Source organism: Mustela lutreola, chromosome 13 (assembly GCF_030435805.1).
Source record: "Mustela lutreola isolate mMusLut2 chromosome 13, mMusLut2.pri, whole genome shotgun sequence".
Classification (NCBI taxonomy): domain Eukaryota; kingdom Metazoa; phylum Chordata; class Mammalia; order Carnivora; family Mustelidae; genus Mustela; species Mustela lutreola.
The window spans coordinates 66,622,258-66,647,355 of record NC_081302.1 but is presented as its reverse complement, the minus strand read 5'-3'; positions in this window follow the sequence as shown (position 1 = coordinate 66,647,355).

The window sequence follows — 25,098 nt, the reverse complement described above, 5'->3', positions numbered from 1 at the left end:
AGCAAATTGCATACTAGAAATATTTTAAGGCACTCACTTTTTTTTTTTTTTTAATTTTTTTTTTAATTTTTTTTTTTTATTTTTTTTTTAATTTTTTATAAACATATATTTTTTATATACATATATTTTTATCCCCAGGTCTGTGAATCACCAGGTTTACACACTTCACAGCACTCACCAAATCACATACCCTCCCCAATGTCCATAATCCCACCCCCTTCTCCCCAACCCCCTCCCCCCGGCAACCCTCAGTTTGTTTTGTGAGATTAAGAGTCACTTATGGTTTGTCTCCCTCCCAATCCCATCTTGTTTCATTTATTCTTCTACCCACTTAAGCCTCCATGTTGCATCACCACTTCCTCATATCAGGGAGATCATATGATAGTTGTCTTTCTCTGCTTGACTTATTTCGCTAAACATGATACGCTCTAGTTCCATCCACGTTGTTGCACTCACTTTTTAAGAAGAAACCCTGTAATATTTCCTGCAGTTGGTCCAACCATCTTTTGTCCAAGTAAGTGAAAAAAAAATCCCATTTTATGTCTTGATTGCAATTTTCATTTTTTCTGAATCCTTTATTCTTGACAGTAAAAGGGAGGAGGGTACTATCTGAGGAATTATCTGTGCAAATATAGTTGCCTGGATTTTGCTATCACACCCTCTAGTGGATGCACAGACAGAATGCACTAGGCATTTTCCTTAATAATAGGCTATCTAGAGCTGCTTAATCGAATACGGTAGCCACTAATCCCATGTTAAATTTAAATTAATAAGAGTAAGTAAAGTGAAACACTGCATTCCTCTGTCACTCTAGTAGCATGTCAAGTGCTCAGTCGTCAAGTGTGACTATTGGCAATCATAAAAGACAGTTCCGCCATAGAACATTTCCATCATCACAGAAGGTTGTACTGAAAAAAGCTGATCTAGAGTAGTGTGTTTTCTTACAGAACATGGGGACATGACTTTATTCCACCTGAAGGGATTTATGTTCATGATAACAGACAATAACATGGATAAATACTATGCTTTATTTCATTAAATGAATTATCAAGATAATTGATTGAACGTATTGCTAGCCCTGTCTCCATATGTCATATTAACCATGTAATGGGATCAAAGTAATTCAGTCATTGTTAGAAAAATAATTTACATAACTAGAATGAAAGATGTAAATAAGAATTTTTTTTCTTTTATATCAAAGCAAAAACCCTATTCTGTAAATGCCTAGGATGGCAGCATCTTAAATGCCAACTGTATTCAAAATATACTTAGTTAATATCTGTAAGTGGTGGAGAGCCAATGCATTAGCTAAGTATAGCTCTGCCCTTACAAAATGTTCAGGCCAGGAGTAGAGCTGAGAGTTGCATAGACATTACACCCATTTGTATATCATGAGAACGTGTTGAAAAAGATCATGAAACAAGTGAACCTTCAGACTCTCAGATAAAATCCCCATATATCTATTTATTAATTCAGTAATGATTTATTGATCGGTGCTATGTGTCAAGCACTGTGCTGGGCCCTGAGGATACAATAACAAATTGGACAAGGTCTTGTAATCCAAAGAGGAATCAGGATTGGTTTAGATAATTACATTCAAGTTTTATCTTTTGCTTTTTTTTTTTTTTTAAAGCTCAGAGAGATTGAGAGGGAATTCACCTTGCCACAAATTTTACCTCCTGATTATTTTGTTTGCACACTGAGAATAGAAATGGATGGATTGACTCCTTTCTTCAAATCTTAGCAAATAGTTTTGAGCTTAATAAATAGGTTTTAGATACTCACCCTCTGATAATAGTAACCAATAATTAAATAAACACAAAGTGAGAAGGCTTTAATAGAAATACATCCCATGAGCACCTGGGTGACTCAGTCCATTAAGCATCTGCCTTTGGCTTCAAAAGGATAGAGCCCTGCCTCAGTCTCTCTGATCAGCAGGGAGTCTGCTTCTACCTCTCCTTCTGCCCCCCCCCCCCGCCCCGCTCCTGCTTGCGCTCTCTCCCTCTTTCGCTCTCTCAAATAAATAACTAAAATCTTTTTAAATTTTTTTTTTAAATACACCGAATACTGCTGGATATTAGAGGGAAATGCAAATAAGTATGCTACGTGGAACTAGTAAGGATTTATTTAAAAAAAAAAAAGATGGAGACGATGACATTTGAGCTTAGTCTTTTATTTTTTTTTAATTTTATTTATTTATTTGACAGACAGAGATCACAAGGAGCAGAGAGGCAGGCAGAGAGAGAGAGAGAACCAGGCTCCCCGCTGAGCAGAGAGCCCGATCTGGGGCTCAATCCCAGGATCCTGAGATCAGGACCCAAGCTGAAGGCAGAGGCTCAACCCACTGAGCCACCCAGGCACCCCTTGAGCTTAGTCTTGAAAGTGGGAGTTTCCTAAGCGGAGAAGGGCATGCCAAGCACAAAAAGAAATGGGAGCTTGCTGAATTCAGTCTGGTGATTTAGAGCAGAAAGTCGAGGGAAGAAAATAGCAAGGAGATAAGAGGACATATTTTTAGAGAGTGTATTTTTACCAAGAGAAATAAATGTGTTTGAACTGAATTATCAACCAAGTAAGAGCCAAACATCCGCTTTCCCCTTTTATATTAACCTTTATCACAAAAAAGTCATCATTTTGAGGCATTCTATTTTGGTCAATGCTGATTGATGGAGAGAGTGTAAAAATCATCTTTAGTATGTTTCAATTTAAAAAATGCATTTCTTCAAAAAGTATTATAAAGTATCTGCTATGTCCTGAGCACATTACCTATAGTAATACCAGAAGTAAACAAAATTCAGTGTACCTTTGAAAATTTGCTGTTTACCTGGAAACGCAAAGGTGGTCCAACATAATTCCATAGGAATATGACATGTGCTCTGTGAGAAAGATGTGTGAATTTGGGAAGAGCAAAAATGTGATCACCTCAGGGAAAATTGAGAATGTTTAACAGAAAAGGGGATATTTTCTGTATCTTTGAGAATGATTAAGAGTTTGACAGAAGGAAAAGTGAGAAGAAAGTATTTTAGGCAGAGGGATAAAGATAAATGATGTGTTCCAGCTATAAATGTTCCTGACAAACATTTCTCTGCCCTAGTTTTGCATGTTAACAAAAATATTTTCAAACTAAAGAAAATCATATTTTATAAACATACTTGCTCATTACAAATGCCTATTTTACTAGATTTTATATGCAGCCAACTAGGTATTATACTTCTGGAAAATATTGTTTATGAAATAAACATATATCTAAAACCAAAACCAAGGGACCCACTTTTCATTCCTCTATCGTATCCTGGATATATTTCCTCTACTCAGAGAGTTCCTCTTGTTATTGCTGTTAACAAGAGCAAAGCAACATTGACAGTAAAACAAAACCAGCTGGGAGACTGAGAAGCCATATCACTTTAATCTAAAAATTTCTTTCCAGTGTTTCTCTAAATTTGGCCCATGTTAATGGGAACAATAATACCTATTCAGATAAGATTTTCCTCCTTCTCAATTTAATTCTTCCAGTAACCCACTCTTTGATCTTTATGAATTTTTACTAGGGTGTAATTTACACATATTGAAATGCAAAATCCAAATGATGACAAAAGTCATCAAAATGTGTACATCCACATAAACCACACTTTAAACAAATCAAGTATTTCCATTACACCAGAAAGTTCCTTATTTTCTCCAGGTATAAAAATTGGTATTAATCATTACTGGTGTCTTTATAACTTACAATACCAAGGATACAGGTAATCTAGTCTCTGTTCAAAGAGAATGATGTTTAAATACATACACAGGCAGTACATAATTTAAATTCTAGTAAACTCATAATTTAAATTCTGTAATAAGTTTCCTTGTAAATACAGTAATAATTTTAGCATGGAGTAGATACCAAAACATCATCATCACCAAAAACATTTATCAGAGAAAGAATACACATGACTAAATTTCTATAAATGAAGCACAAAACTAAACAAAATTAATGCCAAATATAAAACCCAAATAATACAGCAATGCTGTGCACAGACTTTATAGTAAATACTTCATGGAGGAAATGAGATTTCAGCAGAATGTTAAATAAGGAAGAAAATACAGGATATATCAGAAAGGCATATGGAAAACATGGAGGAAGAAGTGTGTGTGTGTGTGTGTGTTGTATTTGAGAGTGAGTGACGGAGAGAAATTAAATATGGAACCAAGTGTAATTTGTGAAATACATGGCATTAGTAATTGCTTAATAAAAACAGTATTTACATGAACTGAAATAGATGTAGAATCCATTGAGTAACTGCTAAGTAAGAATGTCTTGAATTTCTAAGCAAATCCCTGAGACACACAGATATCTACTGAACTATGGTACAAATGCTATTGGTGGAGATTTTTGTCCTGATTAGCCAACATCGATCATGGGAGACTATTTTGACCTGCCCTTGGATGATTCTCACCACTAATAGATACAATAATGCTTCTTACAAATACCTTCCAAGATTATTAAGATGACATATTTCATAGATGAAAACAAATAAATATCCTCTGTTTGTATCAGTGTTAACAGTATTCAACTCTTACCACATTGAAAATATGACCTCATATTGACACAGGAAATCTGTATTGGACTTGCTTTTGGCTTCTTTAAGTTCCTTATTTATCTTTCAAATGAATATGATCTGTCTTTCCAGTTAGGCTGTAAAACCCCAAATGTCTTGAGCCTACTTCTATACATTGTAAATTTTCCATAAAAGTTGATTTTAGATGGCCACTTCTAATATAAGCTCCAGATGCTTCCTAGAAACATACAATGGTTGCAAATCTTTCTTCATTATGAGTAAGGGACAGGTAAGGGAAGGTAGGGAGGGACAGGTAGAGGGTGATGTGACTAGGCTGTGACTAGGCTCCTCAGGGACCCAGGAACCAGGCTCACAGAAATCCCACCTGTGGAGAAATAGACATGATAACTACAAGAACACCTTGTTTGTTTTCATGATAGTTACAAGTCCACATGTTTGTTCTAAATAAGACATGATAATCACAAATCCACCATGATACTGACAAGAAATTTACCAAGTTCCCTGGTCAGTTTCTTATAAAAGACTGACCATAAAAACTCTCAGTGGCAACTCAGGCAAAGCACTGGGGACCTCCTCCCTCTAGTGAGCTTTCAATTTTTTTTTTCTTTCTTTTTGGTTCTCACCTTTACTTATAAATAAACTTTCACTTCACTTCACCCTTTTGTGTCTGCCAGATTCATTCTTTCAGATTCATTCTTTGTGAGACAAGAACCCTGCAATCTTGCAATAATTACTCTTCAAATACATGCATAAGAACCTTTACAGAAACAGGATAAATGTTATTTATTTATTAAGCTTAGGTATATCTTTACACCCACTTTGCTTTTCTTAATTTATACATCTTGAGAAGGAAGTGGCTCTATGTTTAGTTCTACTGGGGAAGTACCTAATGGAACATAAAGCTTCAGTAGACTTAATGATGTATTCCAAGTTAATAACCATTCTACCCAGCTGGGATACAGTATTATGAGCAGAGTGAGCTGGCTCTCAGCAACTGTTCTTATTTGGGAAAGACAAGCCTTTCTGGAAAAAAAAAATCATACTTTGAATCAACACAAAATGAAACTACAGAAATTCAAAAGGACAGAAAAAAGCAATAAAAGGCAATAAATAAAGGAGGAGGTCATTAAAAGTAAACTGATAGTTTCCAGGTGTGATGGTCTTTTAACCTGTCCACTTGGGTAGGCTACACCCCCAGTTATTCAATCAAACATTAATCTAGTTGTTGTTGTGAAGGCATTTTGTAGATGTGATTCAAGTTCATAATCAGCCGACTTTGAGTAAGGGAGCTAGTCCCAAATAATATGGGTATGCCCAATTCATCAGTTCAAAGTCTTTTTTTTTTTTAAGCTTTTTTTTAAAATTTATTTATTCATGAGAGAATGAGTGAGAGAGAGCATGAGAGAGGAGAAGGTCAGAGGGGGAAGCAGACTCCCCAAAGAGCCGGGAGCCCGATGCGGGACTCGATCCTGGAAGTCCGGGATCATGACCTGAGCCGAAGGCAGTCGCTCAACCAACTGAGCCACCCAGGAGCCCCTATCAGTTCAAAGTCTTTAAGAGTAGAGCTGATGCTTACATAAGAAAGAAATTTCAACTGTGGAAATAGCTTCAGCACCAGAGTTCCAGACTGCCTGTCCCTACTGTCTGGTCTTTGGATATAGAACCTGCCTAAACAGCCCCCACAACTATAGAAGCCATTTTTTTTACAACAAATATCTTAATGTATACCTCCTACTGGTTCTGCTTCTCTGATTGAACACTTTCTGATACCAGGCATACATACCAAACAATACTGTTGCTGTTTTTATAGAAAAACTTTTTATCTCTGCCCCTTTTAGTGACAAAAAACTTGCTACAACTGGATCCTAGAGAAAAAATGTCCTGAGACCAGGGATATTAAAAAAAAAAAAAAGTACTAAAATCACTTCAGAGAGCTTTGTATTAACTGAGAAATAAAATCATATATTCAATTATTTTAAACAAAACATTTTGATATTTTGGAACCAAAAAGTCATAACCAAGAACATGTTCTTTAATTCATTTGATGCAACATATAAACAATAACCAAATAAGAAAACTTCTGTAGAGCCTTTGAGGTCATGACCTTTATAGGTTTTAAGGCAAGTACTTAAAGAAGTAGTACGGCATTCCTAGCTTATTTGTTTATGTAATGAGAACCATTAATCCTTCCATTTGAGGTTAAGTGTCTGCATTTGAACCTTGAACTAGAACTCTGATATACTTGAGGACTGTCCATGAGGAATTTCTTTTCTTACTTCAATAAACAATTCAGTTCAGTTCAAACATTTATTAAATACTCATTAGTTACTAAAAATATACATTCTTTATGACTAAGTTTTGATTATTTGCTTATTAACATCTCAAATATGAAATAAATGTCAGCATTCAAATATTTATACTATTGAGAAATGTTAGAAAATTTAAGTCACCTTTATTCATCTTGTGAAGGATATGTTCTTTTGCCAACACTCAAATGAAGCTATTTCTAATTATTTTTCTCAATCTTAACCTATGCCTCTCTCTCTCTCTTAATTAGAGGAAAACATTTTAAATTGCCTTTGTAATGCAATTCTGTATCTAAGGCAATTAGCACTAAATACTTTCCTAAGGGACAGATCAGAAGAAAAGAAAGAAAAAAGAAAGAAAGAAAATTTTGGCCTACGTTTAGGGAATAAAAATAGTAACAGAATTAGGAGGAGTTTAAAAAATGAATATGAAGACAGGGCAGAGAGGTGAACAAAGAAAAAGAAATACACCAAAAAATGGAATAAGAAACAGTTGAGCGATGTGAGTTAAAAATTGTGAAATAAAAGATAAAAGTAAGAAATAAAGGTTAACCAAAAGGAATTTTAAAAGCCATACTTCTGTGGAATAATCAATCAACAATGAAATATTTTTAGGATCCTTAGAAAAAAGGTTATATAATAAATCTCATTCGTTTTGGTCTCTTTCTTTCAACAACTAGACAGCAGGAGAGCTATCTAAACTATTGTTAAATCTGAGGTAGGAAAGCAGACCCTCCAGAATTCAAATTTAATAGTATCATTGGAGATGATGTTGGAATACAGTCTTATTTTTCTGCTCAGAAATCTGGGAGAGGTGTTAGGGCTAGGAAAGTGTTCACTTTAGAGTATGATGCCCCAGGCGCCCCAAAGCCAGATATATTTTAAAAAGTGTTTCTAAAATGTATCTGGGTGGCTCAGTTGGTTAAGCATCTGACTCTTGGTCTTCCTTCAGGTCATAATCTTGTGGGTGGGATCAAGCCCCCATAGGTTCATGCTCAGTGGGAAGTCTGCTTGAAGATTCTCACCCTCTGCCTCTCCCCCACGTCTCTCCAAAATAAGTAAATAAATAAATATATATATATTTATATTTATATATATATTATATATATATATTTATATATATATTTGTGTATATATTTATATATATATATAAGCTCATTTTGTTAAAACATTAATAGCATAAATTATATGTGTCTGTCTTCTTCTACATTTCTATATTTAGTTGACAATATCTGTGCAGCTGGCTTGCATTATTAGGGATTTCTTTTGTCTTGATGGGATTGAATAAGTACTAATAAGTATTGAATAAGTATTTATGGAATGAACTGCTGTAGATCTTACCATGAATCTCTGAAGCCAGACCTGTTCTCCCCATAATGCACAAAATAATCTTCCTTCATTCTTGTGATGGAGCAGTTTTTTATGCATGAGAGGTTAGTTGTGGGCAAATTCTATGAACCAAGACAAATTGAAAGATAGATGTCAAAAGGTCAATTATATAAAGATCCTTCATCTGATTATTTTCTCTCCTGATACAACTTCTCTGGGGTAAAGTAAGGTGAAATGTTCTTTTCTTACAATCAAGACATTGGATGGGGCCACCACCAGGACACTGGAAGAGGAGACACAAAAGGAGTAAAAAGGACACTGACAAAAAAGCGAAATGGCAAACACATTGCCACCCAGTTTAAAATCGATCCTGAAATGAGAAAACCTTCATTACAAAATCCGTGTTTGCTATGTTAATCTTTCCATCATTGCCATTGTTGAAGAATTGTTTTCTTCTGGCATTCTAAGTTCTGGATTATTCCCACCAAAACTCCCTAACCCAAGAAAAATGTCTCAAGGTCCTAACCTATTTATAAAGATTAACGAACATGAAACAAAAATAAGGATTTAAGTATTAAGCATGGTCTCTCTGCTTACTAAATTGGTTTGGATGCTGCTTCTCTTGGCATAGTTGACATGGCGGTGTTTTATCAGAATGTTGGAAATCCCCAGCTTTGTTTGTCTGAAGTGTTAGTTATGGACATCCAAAAACTTCCTACACTGTATTTATATGCCTAGGTGGAGTAGAGGGGACAAGAAATGTTTCAGCAGGAAAAAAAGAGGCGGAGTCATTTTGTCAATTAAGTGATCAACTAAAATATTAGATACTGAAAGCCTGCAGAGGAACAGGATAAGCCAGAAGGGGTACAGGATAGGAAGAAGCAAAATAATGGGTAGAATTTAACGAATGGTTACTATGACCCTGTCACACTTCTAATGGCCTTATATCTCTTATCTCCTTCAATCCATATAACCATTCATCTAAGCAGTTAAGTTACATAGTACTTTTCTTCCCATTTTGCAGATAAACTGAGACAAGAAAAAATAAAATAATTGCCCAGTGATTCTATGACTGGGCTATGGTGAGGGAGGATTCAAACTCAAGCCGTCCAACTTCCTGTCTCACCTTAATTATTTTCCTGAATTATACACTAATATCTCTATTATCTGAAAATGCCTGAGCAGGATATCAGGAACTCCCACAAAAGCCAAAATGGCGTTCTAACCAATGTTTCAGTCATTTATACAATCTTGACATATCACTCAATGATGATTCTTCCTGATTTTTGCCACTTTAAAAAAAAAATTCTTTCCTGCTTATTCTTGCATTATAGTGTAGAAAAACAATTCTATGCTTTTTGGCCCCTGAGCTCCTTCATGCTCTTGATAATATTCTTAGTATTTATTGAGGACATCAAAGAACTTTTGTCTATGTAGATTATATCTTTTTTATATTTGATGTATTAGAAATTGGAGAAATTTTTCAAGGGTGTATTTATTAACTTGTTAATTCATTAATTTATTTATCCAACTGCAATAACCCCATTAAATGTGTTAAATGTATAAGCAAGTGTATTCCTATAAGAAATAACTGCATTCTCTAAAACAAACAAACAAACAAAAAAGCAGTGAGAAAATTGACATTATTTTACATTTCTGGCAAATATTTCAATGTCCAGCATAGTATCTTATGACTACTTCTATCAGCAACATTCTCAACGGCGCATGCAGTGGGGATAAAGGAAACAATGACTACTGTATAGATTGGTGCACTGTGTTGCTATGTGTTGAACCCCACAAGTTTGGCCTGACCACCATGTTTTTGCCCATTCAACATAAAGACCCAGAGAGCTGATATTTAAGTCCCAAACATTTTCTCTTTTAAAGAGAAGAAAAACTAATGGAACACTGAACAAATGAAGCTTCTGTTTCTACCAGGACACCAAGAAAAGAGTAATGGAAAAAATAATTATTCCTTCTGCAATGGTTTTCATCATTGACTTTTAATCCAATGGGGAAAGCTTGGAGGAAAGAACGGAAGTCTTGATCTGATGCCAAGAGCAGAAAGCAGCACCACGCTTCTTCTTTTCAGGGGGCAGCTGTTTCTTGTAACCAAGACTGTGTTTCGTTTACTAAAAATGATTGTAAGGACCAAGTAATAGCTACACATGGCTTTTGTAAAATTAGAATAGCTGTATTTTTACTTGGTGTGTGGCTCTTTACCAAAAGAAGAGATCAAACACTGTTGAGAGGAATTGTTTGAAGTACACTGAAGAAAAGGTTGGAGCAAGAATTTTATGATGCTTAGGTCTTTTTCTTTGATATATACTGATAAAACTCGGGGAGATGTTTATGTCTAGCTAATGAAATTGGTGATGGTTACATGGCCCAAAGAATATGCATTGGTAATGAAGAATGGCTGGTGGTGGAATTTATCAGCCTCTCTTCTGACAGTAATTAGCACTTTGCTTGTCCAACACAGCCAACAAAACTTGTCTATGCTACAGCATTATTGTTAAAAGACACCTTTTACTCAGTATGCATACCAAAGACAGGAAAATCTTGCAGTAATCAAGCGGGGTCCATAAAACTGAGTTCTCCATTTCCTCTTCCTAGAGAGCATCTTCAAGCACAGAACAAGTAAAGAAAAGAATGAATTGATTCAGAGTGGTTGAGCCAAGACTCCTGCTGAGAAGCATAAAACAGAATTCCTGCCTAGATGTTCTAACAACTTCTTTATGCCATTGGTGTACTTGGCACTGGCTACTTTTGGCTTTGCCAATCTCAAAACTGAAACAGCAACAGAAGTTCAATTTAATGTCCTGTACCTTATCCATTTCCTGCACATCCAGAGTTTAAGCTGAGCAGTTTTCACCAGCCTTACTGAAGACAACAGTTTTCCTGTAATACTCTTAAATTAATGTCACCCCACCAGTGAGTTATCAGAGTAAGAGTTTCTCCACTGAGTACATTGTATTTTTGTACTTACTTGAGTGTTTGTACATATCTCTTCCTCTGGGAAAGTGATGGTTAAGGCTGAGAAACATTCCTCTCTGTGTTCCCAGTGCCCAACACACAGAAGCATATATGTATATTCTATAAGTTCAAGGACTTTCTGCTGTTGTATTCCCAGTGCCTAGAACAGCAGCTGGCATGCAGTGGGCACCCAGTAGATTTTGCGGGTTGAAGAGTACCATTAAGTTTAGTGACCCACACATTCCCCCCATGAAATGTAGAAGAAACTGTGTTCCTTTGCTGTTAGTGTACTTTAAATTGTATTCTCCCTATCATGGCACAGATTTCATTGATTTTTGTTTATCCTGGTGTGCCCTCACTAGGTCCTTGGATTATAAACTTTTCAAAACCTAACAAACCTGTTGTTTTACCCATATCTGAACTCTGCATAATTTCTCTTCGCAAAAGGAAATTCTAATGATGTTACTCATGGTAAAATGCCATATCCTATTCTTACCTCTTTCATGTTAAGAAAATGGTAGGGGCGCCTGGGTGTCTCAGCCAGTTAAGGATCTAACTCTTGATCTCAGCTCAGGTCTCCATCTCAGGGTCGTGAGTTCAAGCCCTGCCCTGGGCTCCCCACTGGGCATGAAACCTACTTTAAAAAAAAGAAAAAGAAAAAGAAAATTTTAAATCTATCTCCTTCATGCCTCACTTTCAACATCTATCCCTAAAGTTAAGAAAATTAAATATTCCTATATTAGAAAATGCAATTAATATAAGCACTTAGCCAAATGCCCTTCTGTTTCCCACCCACTCCTGCCTGCTCTGGTCCAAGCTTGTTCTAAGACATCTCCCTGACAGTAGGGATCAGAGTTGGGTTCAGGAGACAGAGAGTAGAGTCTTTGAATTTGTAAGCCTCACAATGGGTATTTATACAAAAAAGAGTGAAAGTCTGTAGAGGCTTATTTCTGTAGGATGTCTACTATAAGAAAATGTCTGTTAACACTATATTATGTTTATGTAATACTAAAGTCATTTTGAGTCTAAATGAAAAGTTTAGTACTAAAGTTACAGATATAATCATACCAAAGTTGGGGGGGGGGGAAGATTTAGGAAAATTTTCTTTAGCATAATAAAAATATTCTAGTGACTAAAATCAGGATTCAGTGTATAGTTGGACATGGCAGTGTGAATGGGATCTAGTTAATTTCCCTATTATCTTCATAGCGTCCAGATTGTGATAACATTTCTTTGTGATTCCCACATAGTGCTACTGAAGTTCTTGAAACAGTTTTCAGCAACTCAAACATAAAATATATATATATATATATATATATATATATATATATATATGATAGGAATATATAGAATAATCACAGAACTGAAATAGCAAGAATGTCTCACCAAGACATAATACAAATGGGAGTGCATAAGCTCATTTACTGACTCATGATGGTTGCCATGACTGGCATTAGACTTAGGTTCAGCTGTTTGAGTTAAACAAAAACTGAGAACAGGAAGGAGCTCTTTCCAGGCCGCAGCTGTATGTGCCAGCTTCTGTGAAGTTTATCTCGACTCCTGATCCCAGGGCCCTGGCAGTCTCGCCCCATCCAAACTGCCTCCACAGGCTCCCTGCACCTGGACGTGAACGCTCCAGGCCTGATGGCTGAGGAAAGGGCGGGAATTCACAAAAACACCATCAACACCAATCCGGAAAACATGGCGCTCGTTCTTAACTGTAAACTGGAACTTCTTCAAGACAGTTTCATCTATTTATATCCTGGAGTGCTCTAAGGGAAATGATTTGGAGTGCCATGGAGAAGCCCAAACATGCACAGAACTGTAGGAGATCACTGTTTACTCTTCCTTAGGGGCTGAGGTCATAGAACACAGTTGAATTTTGCTTCTATTAACTACCCAGCTTAAAGGGTGGGCCTGTCTTCTCCTTCAAGGAAAGCTACAGCCACCTTTATCCATGCCCTCCCTTTTCCTAAACAGTCTGCCTTCTTCACCATTCCACTACTGAGCTGGCTTCCCCCCAAATTATGAATCATCTTCTAAGTTCAAAACCAATGACTTGTACTCACTTCACATGATGGGGGAACCATTTCCCCTTTGATTTCTGATTCCTCCTTCTCCAATTGCCCCTTACTTTTAAAAACGGGCCTTTGAATTATTTTTTTGTCACCCAAACTTCCTTCCTTAAAGACCCTATTCATTCTCCTGGACCGTAAGGTGGATTTCCAAAACCACACTTTTGTCCTTGACTTTACCCTGAGTTCTATCCAGTTCTGCATCTTCAACTACCAATGGACATTTATCTCTTGTCACCTCAAATACAATATATTTAAAATTGGACTTTTCAACCTGACCATTTGGGGGGAAGGGAGCATACCATTGGGTTTCCTTCCCTGAGTTAGTTTCTTTCTTTCTTTTAAGACTTTTTATTTTTTTGAGAGAGAGACAGAGAGCACATGAATGGGGGTCAGGGGCAGAAGGAGAGGGACAAGCAGACTCCCCACAGAGCAGGGAGCCTGAGGAGGAGCTCAATCCCAGGACCTGGGATCATGACCTGATCTAACTGACTGAGCCACCCAGGAGCCCCTCTTCCCCTAGGTTTCTTATTTCTGTTTGTGGTAGCATCTTTCTTCCAGTCTCCTTCACATATTTTGTTCAAATGTTGAATTCCACCAATTCTTTACTTTATTGAACCATAAGAAATTTCTATTTATGTAGCTCCAAAATAGTCAACTATCCGTAATTTCATATGATTCATTCTATGATTGCCACTGTAAAAGTTCACATCCGTCTAATCTCAAATCATTCCAGTGGCCTCCTGCTCTCTGCCCATCCATTTCTCTATCTACGGCCCATTCTGAAGGTCACCCACTTAATCCTTCTGCAAGACTCATCTTTGAGAACTTCTTATTATCTAAAGTAAAAAGAACTAAATTCCTTCACCTTTAACTTCTGTCCCCAAATCTACCTTTTATGGTTCCTTGTTCTACTCACCTTCAGATTTCCACTCTTTCAGTGGAGCTGGTATATTCACCATCCTTCTCCCCTGTTTATTCCGGGAACTCTCTTCTCTTACTCCAGAGAGCCCTGTGCCTAGAGGCTTACTCGGACATTAACTTTACATAGCTCAGGGAAATTTCCAGTACTGTTCACATCACATTTAATTATTTTTACTCATGAATTGCACTTCTGCACTCTGTTTAAACACCTTGAAAGTAAAATAGTGTCTTTGATTTCTTAAAATTTCTTAAAATAGCGTCTCTTTATTCTTCATTAAGTGAAACATAGAACTTCATATAAAGTAAGTGATCAAAAAATAGTTGCTGCTGGTGATTTTTTTTAAATGGTCTGAGCCCTGGCCCAGATACCATCATTTAATCCGCTGTTCTGAAAATAGCTCTCTTACCCAGAGATGGGATGCCTTTTAAAGTAGCTTTTGGGCTCAACTTTATTTCTCATCAATGCTACTGCAATTTATGCTATCATGCACTGTGGACTGATCTATCTGCTGGGCAGACTCCTAGATTTCATCAGCATGAAAACTGATGAAAGATAGAGATTTTCTAGAGATTTTTTAATTCTTAGGCCAGACTAGAATTTCTTTATCTTTCTAGCAAAGCAGTCTTGGAGGGGTGAATCTCAGAATCTACTAAATCTGAACAGCTTAATGCCTACAGTTAAATTGAGAAGCTTTGATACATGAATCCTGTTTTCTTGGGAACTTGTAATCTGTTATCTGAATATCCAAGCAAGAAATTGCCTCTTTTGTCATCAAGTCATAATTGTCTGGTTCTTTCACTGCTGGCTTGATTTATTTTCAAATACCCTTGATCTTTGTCTTCTCGTGGATATAAATAAAATAATTCTTATAAACCCTACCTGCCTCCGAATGTCCTCTATGCATGTTTCATCTATCCTGCCAGACAATTGCTGAGATTCAATCCAAGATGATTTAAAAATAAGCTGGTTTGTGTTATTAAATAACTCCCCCAAAAGGCAACTCTAAACCCCAAAGTTGTATTTCTTGAAAGATTTCTACTGTGTTGTGTATTTTGCTATACTGTACAAAGGAAAAAAGGCAAAGAATGGGTTGTTTTGACTTTGTAATAATTCTGCTAAGATTTATCAACAGGATGAAGATAAGAAATAACTCCCATAAAAGAGCATACTCCCTTTTGGTCCTTTAGGCCATTTTCAAAGAAGAGTCATCAGAATGAAACAAAAGTTATACTATGCAGCTTCAATGAGGAAAAGATTCAGTTCAGAGGATCAAAAAATATATGATTTGGGAATAAAATAAATTAAATCTGTTACTTAATCTTCCAATAGAACATACCTAGTTAAATTTTCTAAGTATGATAGCATCCAAAGTCATTTGGTTTAAATCTATGATTAAAGAAATAAAGATAACACATTTATTCAAATATACTGTATTCATTAATTATTGAGCCATATAACTGAGTTGCTTTTTTAACGTTGGTTAAAGATTAATTCTGGTGGTTCTTACACTTTCCTTAAATCTTTTTACTGTGTAATTTAGTGGAAAGATTATGCTTAAAATTAATTTCTATGTCATATTAGAAAGGAAATAAAATTGATTGCACTAAGCAGAAGAAAGTCCCTTAACTCAGACATATTGATCTAAAAATGAGTGCCAATAAAAGATCCTGGTTTTCTTTATTTGACCTTTGTTCATCCCTCATTTATCTTAGGATAGATTACAAAACTTTCTTACTAAAACTGTCTTTTCTTAATTTATATTCAATGTAATATTATTTTTAAAAATTTACCCCATCAATATAAAATTCATATTTCCATTAGTTCTTTCTTAAGTACTATTATCTGTGAACTGTGATTGATATGACTTAAAGTTAAACATAATTCATTTTCCCAAAAGAAAAAAGTTATGTTTTTACTTGCTATAGTTCAATTATTTGTTGATTGCCTGCTATGTGAAGATACTATAATAATTCCAATAATATTTTATAGGAATATATGTATATTTTGATTTTGTTTGTATTAGGTGCAGTGGGCAGCCTCTGAAGTGGCTTCCGATGATCCCTGACCTTTGGTGCTTACACCATTCTGTAGCTCCCTCCCAAACTCTATCAGGGATGGTCTGTATGGAACTAGAATATGGCAGAACCATGATATCGTATAATAAGGAATTTTCTTGGCCTCCATCCCTGGTTCCTGGGAGGAAAAGTTAGGATTAGTGTCTGTTATTTATAGTGCACCTCTCAGACCACACCATGATTTAGGCTAATGACCTGACTCTTGAAAGACCCCTAGATAGTTTCACAATGAGGGCCAGCCACATCAGAAAACCCAGCCACGTGACTACAGAGGTGGGACTTAGAGCCACATGATACCAATCAGATCTCCTGGGAGGAAATGGAAGACTGACATTGAATTTAATACACTGGTCAATGAATTTAATACATTGAATTTAATACACGGTCAATGACGCTGTCAATCAAGCCTATGGGAAAAAACCTTAATGAAAACCCTGGACGTCACAGAAGCTGGGGGTATTCCACCAGGGTGATGTATCCTGAAGACATGGGAGCTTTTTGCTTAAAACCCTTGTTTACCTTGCCCTTTTGACTCTTCATTTGGCTGATTCTGATTTACATCTTTTCTAATAATTGTAAATATAGTGCCTTCCTGCATTCTGAGTCATTCTAACGAGTTACTGAGCCTGAGGGGATAGCAAGAACCCACAAATTTGTAGCGGGTTGATCAAAAGTGCAGGTGGTCTGGGAACCCTGAGCTTGAAGCTAGTGTTTGAAGTTGAGGGTAGCCTTGTAGGAGACTGTGCTCTTAACTCATGAAATATAACCAAAGTCAGAGCCAAAATTGTATTGTATATGGTATGTCACTTCCAAGAGCATGTATAAAAGGCACAGAGGCTTCTGCCTTTCTCTCAAGGATTCCCTGCTCTGGGGGAAATGTGCTGCCATCCTGTGAACAGTCTTAGCAAGGGTTCCCTGGGGGAGAAACAGACCTCCAGCCAACAGCCATGTGAGCGAGCTTCTCTTGCAACTGGACCCTCCAGCCTCAGTAAAGCCTTTAGATGACTAGAGCCCCGACTGACATTTGATTATAATCTCCTCTGAGATCCTGAGCTACAATTACCCAGCTGAGCCACTCCCAGATTCCTGAACCCCAGAAACTGGAAATAGCAAATGTTTAGTGTTCTTAAGCACTAAGTTTGGAGTAATTTGTAATGCAGCAATAAATGATTCACTCAACAGCATGAGGTTATTTGAGCATGGCTTTAAAATTCAGATCCCTTGATTTCCAGTTCATCCAAAAGAATAATGTGTTAACTGCCCCCTTCCCTGACATTGATGGTTCTTTCTTTAGGATGTATCTCAGTACATTTCAAATGCCCCCATAACAAGTGAGATGACCCCTCTTGAGATAGGCTAAACCAGCCCCAAAATCTCAGGAGGCTTTTTTTTTTTTTTAAAGATTTTTTTATTTATTTGTTTGACAGATAGAGATCACAGGTAGGCAGAGAGAGAGAGAGAGAAGGAAGCAGGCTCCCTGCCGAGCAGAGAGCCCAATGTGGGGCTCGATCCCAGGACCCTGGAACCATGACCTGAGCCGAAGGCAGAGGCCCCAACCCACTGAGCCACCCAGGCGCCCCTCAGGAGGCTTTTTGTAGGAAAGTACATTTCTTAATCACAGAGCAGTTAGATGTGGTCTGGACAGTTGAACCCCAAGCAACAGATTAGCCATGCAGGCTGATCTTTTCATCTCCCCACATGGGAGAACGTCAGGAGGATCTCGTGTGGAGTCTCATCACCAGGGGTGGAAATTACGTTTCTCCCCTCTACCCACTTCCTACAGCCAAACTCAGTCACCCAGCACCAAATGAACTTGAGGGAAGCTGCACAGTGTATTCTTTACACCTGGCCAAGAAGAGAAAATGGAATTTGTGACAGTGAGAAGTCTCTGCCATCAAGTAGAGGTGTGCTTTCTTAGCAGTGTACTGGATCTGAGAAGTAGCATCAAAAGGCACAAACTGCAACACCCCCCCACCCAAAATAAGGACAGGAGTCTTCATGACTCCTGGGACATAGGAGGACATGGGATGGGGGCTGACGTGGTGACAATAAAAATCTATGAGTTGACACTCATGCTGTATCATGAGTATTAATTTCTATTTTGATAAAATGCTATGCTGCTAATGCTGTCCCTAAACAAACAGAACCAAACATTGATCTCTTTCATGGACTATCATATTTTTTATTCTATCACACTAGAGACAGTAACAATATCTACAGATTTATGTATGACTCGACCATGTGGAGTGGGTTGATGGATTTTAAAACCTATGATGAATGGAAGAAGGTCGTTTTCACATGGAACCCGAGACACACAGCCAGCTCATGTGTGCTGATCTAGGTTGTTTCCAAGACAGACTAGTTCCTGCCTAATTTCTCCAGCTCCTCTCATCTGCAGGCATTAACTTTATTGAACTTTCAGCCTTTGCTCAGCTACGACACTGAGCCAGTCCTCATCATGGCAGTCTGCATTCCGATGGGTTTAGACATGCCAACGTGCAGCAGCAGAGTGTAATTAATCTTGCTGCCCTAAGCATACGCCGATCCTTTACCTGACACCTTCTTCTCCAGTCCACACCCCTGCCCTGCTTTCTCTAACCCTCATCACACACACATACCTTCCGTGAGTACCCGGGCCACACAACTGGGCATATGCCGAATTGTATGCCCATTTCTTTCTCTGGAATTGAAGTCACTGAAGCCACGGGCTGAAAGTCCTAATATCCAATTTGGGTCGAGTTAATTTGAATCTGAAACCTCCCTACCCCTTTAGGACCCTTAATTTGGACGAAAGTACTAGAAGGAGACCTACAATATACATACTTCTACCTTGAGACCCGCACATTACCGAATTCCTCTGCCCTGCAGCTTCGGCTGAACTTGAGGCTTTCATCAGCACTGAGCCTCCATAGATATGACATCACACTGTAACTGGTTTGATCCAAAGGCTCTTGAAAGTCCAGGTGAGCTAGAGACAAAAGGGAACCTTAAAAGGACTGAATATTTATCTTTAAACATTGATTCTTTTACATAATTTCTGGTATTTGTAAGACATTAAGGAATCACCGCACTGTTGCACCGTCACATACATGGATGATAATGCTACAACAGAATGAAGAATACAGAAACAGATATGAATCTTTAAAAATAGATTGTGTCAGAAACAAGAAAGACAATATATAAGAATATAAAACACCATAAGCCATTCTTTTTATATATTCATTCTTTGGTTCCCGGAAAACTCAGAAGCAAAAAAAAAAAAAAAAAAAAAAAATAGGTATATGTATTTTTCCGGCAAGCTATTTGGTGCTCACACAGAACTTAGAATTTAAACTGAAACTTGAGATAAAAAGCTGGGTTCCTTGGCTACAAGGCACACACCCTGAAGAAGGTAATAATCCAAAGATCCAGACTCTTGCTCTCAAAAATCTGTCTGTAATTACCTCAAACTTTAAAGATGATAATGAGATTGAAGTTCAATCATGTTTTATTACCTTTGTGAGAAACCAGTGAGGATGGGGGTAGAGAATGGAAAAAATGTGCACTAACAAGCATGTTAATTGCCCTCTTTTGTTTAAATCTTGATTCATCTAGACTCTGCAAATTTGGAAATTCTTGCTATCTTATTCTGAGCTCTGTTTTTTATCAGCGGATAGATTAGAGAGCAAAAATTAAAAAACAGAATAGCCTTGTGTGTTTTGACCTCTTTGGAAAGCACTCTGAAAATGTGCTTTAAATAAATAGGCATGAAGTATTTTTCTATTTTCTTTAGAAGAAGAAAACGGGGGCAGAAGTTTCCACTGCTCTTTTTTCCGAATATTCTATATTTTATCAACTAACCAAGCTTCGCAAAGAAAGGGGGCGGAGTACAAAATCAGCTCCAAATCCTCTTCTTACCATGAGTTTGTCTGAGTCCTTGAACTGAAGACCTGGGCAAGACCCCAGCTGTTTGCCGGCAGTAGCTCTTATAGTTGAGATTAAAACAAAAGCTAACACAGAAATAAAAAAAAAAAAAAAATTTAGATAGGAGCAGAATTTAACCTTTTCCTCTCTGGAAGTAATAACTGAACCAGTTCTATCTTTCCATTAAAACTGGGTGGGCCTGGGGATAAAAATATATGTTTATAAAAAATATATGTTTATAAAAAATAAAAAATTAAAAAAAAAAAAAAAAAAACTGGGTGGGATAGGGGTGCCTGGGTGGCTGAGTGGGTTAAAGCCTCTGCCTTCAGCTCAGGTCATGATCCCAGGGTCCTGGGATTGAGCTCTGCATCAGGCTCTCTGCTCCGCAGGGAGCCTGCTTTCTCCTCTCTCTCTGCCTGACTCTCTGCCTACTTGTGATCTCTCTCTGTGTCAAATAAATAAATAAAATCTTAAAAACAAAAACAAAAACAAAAAACTGGGTGGGATAGCTCCTGGGTGGCTCCGTTAAGTGACTGCCTTTGGCTCAGGTCAAGATCTCAGGGTTCTGGGATAAAGCCCTGCGTCAGGGTCCTGGCTCTACTCAGAGTCTGCTTCTTCCTCTTCCTCTCTATCCGCCCTGCTCATGTGCGCGCTCTCTCTCTCTCTCTCTCTCTCTCACACACACACACACACACACACACGCACACACACTCTCTTGCTCTCTCTCTCAAACAAAGAAATAAACAAAACAAAACAAAAAAACCTAGAAGAGAAGTTTTTCTCCCAAAGAGAACACATGGAAAATACTTTTCTTTTTTCAATCTAAGCATTAATTCTGGGTTTAAATTAGATGTAGTTTGCCTTTTTGGAGGGCTTTTGGGCACAAGCATCTTTTGCTTCTATGAGAAACATAAAAGGTGATGGATGTACCAACCCCCACCCCCATCCTCATTCAAAGGAGTGGGGACCACAGGGGGCCACAAAAACTCTGAGCACTGTGTGTTGTGTCTGAAACTATCTGAGGTTTAGGAACAGAAAGACGAACAAGAAGGACAAGAGGGACTTGTCTTCTGCCTTGTGATCTGTAGGAACCTCATGTCATTTTCCTCAATTCAAAAGCTTAGTTCCCATGGTACCAGCCCCAAGAGGGTCTCTCTACTCCCAAGATTGCTTCCTTCCTTCTTCCCAAGTAATTCAGAATATAGGCTTTCTCACAGAGCACGGAGACAATGTTAAGGTCCTTCGGGATATCCCAGCCCTCCATGTGGGCAGAAGGTAGAGGTGGGAGTCAAGAGGAGATGACTGGGCTTCTGTTAAGCTTCCCAAAAGGTGCAAGACACCTCCAATCTCCCAAATAGAACCAATTTTGGGGAAGCTATCGTCCTTCTTCCCAGGAATGTCCTTGGTCCATAGATAGGAGGGACGAGCCGGCTCGGATCCCTTCCCAGCATGCTACCCCACCCCTCGCGCAGTCCCTGTCTTTCTTACATATCATATCTCCCCTTATGTGCCATGCATGCATGCATTTGCTTCTGCTCATCTTTTATTCCCTCTCTGAGAGGAAGGCCAAAATTTCCTACAATCTTTGTAACCCCCGGGGGGACATAAACAGGAACAGACTCTATTTTTCAGCACTCTTCAGTTAGGGATGCTGTTTTAGCTTCTCCCAAATATTAAGATTTAGCTGCACCACGTGGTTATGGGACTACATGGGTACTTCTCACTAACAGTTCCGGTGGGGTTTGGTTTTGCTGGCTTTTTTCTTTGTGTTAATTCAGGACATTATAAAGCCAATTAAAGAATTGGTTAATAAAACAACATAACTCAAAAACAACAACAATATAACTCTTTAAAAACAAACGTTTACTGAGCATTGACTATGTGCCAAGCACTTTCCTGGCACAAACAGACCAAAAACAGACAAAAAATCCTCTCTGAGGGAGTTTCAAGCTGTGAAATGTAGGCATGTGCTCACACACACACACACACACACACACACATCTACATACGACAGCAGTGGGAGTCTTATGTTAACTATGTAATGCACTGGTGAAGTCTTTAGCAAGAAAGAGAGAAACAGGCAGAGCAGCGCTTACCTAGGCTATTCTCCATCTCAGGGGCAATACTCATTGCCTCAATTCTCACAATCATCTAAGAGATCCATATTATGAGAAAATTGGGAATTTAAGAGATTACAGAATTATGTGGCAGAACACCCAAGTTCTTTTATACCCACAACTCCCTAATGCCTTCTACCAAAGAACAAAGTTGGAAATGAGCAAATGAGCCTCTGATATGTTAAGTTCGGAATCATGAAAATTCACTGAGCACGTTCAAGGAAGAGGAGTTCCTTCCCATTCTTGCCACCCTTGTTTTTAATGCTCTTGCTTTCCTGCACATCAAAGTAGGGCTGCCATGTCCCCAGAAACCAAAAGTGGGAAACCGAGTATTGCTGACTCTCCTGTTCTTTAATTTGCACAATAATTACCTGCCCCCTTTCTCTCCAACCCCTTCACATGAATGCCTTTTCCTGAAATGTTTCTATTCTTTGTACTTTTCCCTTACTTGAGTCAATTGCAATGGCTCCCCTGAGATACTAAAATCTTCTCACTGCCTTCATCCGTCTTGCTCCCGTGTTCCTCGCTCTGTGGGATAGTGCAGGGGATTCGCTGTAGGCAGAACCTCCATTCCTCCTGTGGTATTAGGTCCCAAAGCAGCAGCTAAACCTTCCTATCCTTAGTCATTACATAAAGAAAGCAAAATGCAAAAAAAAAAAAAAAAAAAAAAAAAAAAAAAAAAAAAAAAAGCTCCTTCCTTGTATGTTTGGATTATGGAATCTATCTTCAAATATCTAGATGGCATTGCATTTTTATACCACAAATGAGAGAACTTTCAGTAAAGTCACGAACATTATACCATCCAGCCATTTTGCATTTCTTCCATAATGCTGATAAAATTTGCCATTTCCCTTCCATCACTTGTCTTGTTGTAAGGTTTCCTACGGCAGAGACCATTTGCTTGGCTTTGTTTAGTTTGGCTCGGTTTTCTTTTAATTTGACAGCACAAGCTCAGAGCCTGAGCGAATGAATGCCACAAAATTCAAGATGGAGGCCTGGAACCAAGGTCTGGTCTTGTGACCTCACCTGGCCTCACCTCACCTGGCCTCAAACTCACAATTAGTCAGTGAGTATTTACTGCAGCCTGTGGTCTGCCTCTAGAAACCGGTATCCTCTTTTCAGACTGTCACCATTGCTTTTCTTCAGCCTCACTAAGGTAGCAAGAGACATGCAGGGGTGGAGAGAAGAGGAACGGTTTTCTACAAGTTCAAACTTGATGGTGTGTCATTTTGGTGTTTGCATAATAAAATCTGCCTGTGGTCTGCCTCTAGAAACCGGTATCCGCTTTTCAGACTGTCACCATTGCTTTTCTTCAGCCTCACTGAGGTAGCAAGAGACATTCAGGGGTGGAGAGAAGAGGAACGGTTTTCTACAAGTTCAAACTTGATGGTGTGTCATTTTGGTGTTTGCATAATAAAATCTGCCTAAGGATGAATTATGTAAAATATATACAAGCAGGATTTTGCCTGCAGCCGTACCAGAATCCTTACAGCCTTCCAACCCTGGAGAATCAAAGACAGACACACTGTGCCAGCCCCCCGATGTTGTAAAGGGAAGGTTTTCCTGTTTTGTGTATTTCCTATTTTGTGGGAAAGACAACAGCTCTGAAGTTAAGTCATTTGCCTGTGGTCGTGAAGTCAATCAGGGAAGACACCCAGGTTAACACAGGTGGGACAACAGGAACAACATACACTCTGTGGAGGAAGCTCCTGCTATTTCCACACAACATTTCCTATTTTTTCATTTCCATCTGGGCCTCCGCAACTCTTGCTCAAGCCACACTGAAGCTGGGGGATGGGGCAAGAGGACTCCTTCCAGGACATGCTCAGGAAGAATCACAGGTTGTTTAGTAAGGACATCCATTCTGATATTGGCCCAATCTAGCTTCATAGTTTTAAACTTCAAAACTTTCAGAATCAGAGCAAACCAAGACAAAATGGGATGACTTTTATGATCCAGCAGAGGGATTCAATCTGAAGATTGTCTTCCTGCCCCTTGCATCACGGCTCTCCGTGTCCACTTCAGTCCCTAGATGGAAACTTCTGTCTTGAACCTTCTGTGTGCCTTTTTTTTAGTTTCTAGAAAGCAGGTGCTCTAAATCTAAGATTGGCGAACTCCTGGACTCCTGTGGATAAGCTTGGGGAGATGGGAAGTTCCTATCCACGAGCTTCCTGAAACAGCTAGAAAACTTCTATGGGAATGTGCAGATGAACATTGTATAGAGAAGGCATCAATAACCTTGACAAAGTGGCTGTAGGTATAAATACTGCACAGAAATGAGGCCGTGCTGCCATAAAAAATAAATAGCAAGGTGCCCACAACAAGTCCCATTCAGAGATCAAAAACCGTCTTGCTTAGAAATACAAGGAAAAGGCTGGCTGAAAAAAAGGGGGGGGAGGGTTGGCGAGAAGCCTAGAATTGTTAGATGGTGCTGCTGCTATGCCAGCCTACGGGGTAAAGCAGAATTATAACAGTCACTTCTACTCCCCCACAGAGGGCCACCCTGCCCGACCTGCAAGAATGCTGTCCTCCATTTGAAGGGGCGGGGCGTGGGAGGTCAGGGTACCAGGTGGTGGGTGTTATAGAGGGCACAGATTGCATGGAGCACTGGGTGTGGTGCAAAAATAATGAATACTGTTATGCTGAAAATAAATAATTTTTTTTTAAATCCTAAAAAAAAAAAAAAAAAAAAGAATGCTGTCCTCCAGTCCTTGCTTGTCCTCTCTCCCCCTCAGTGATGGCTGTGCTCATGTCAATATCTCTCTTTCCTCAGTGTCTCCAGCTCTTTGGTTTCACTGAAGTCAAAGCTTTACTTCTAATAATTTTTTTTTCC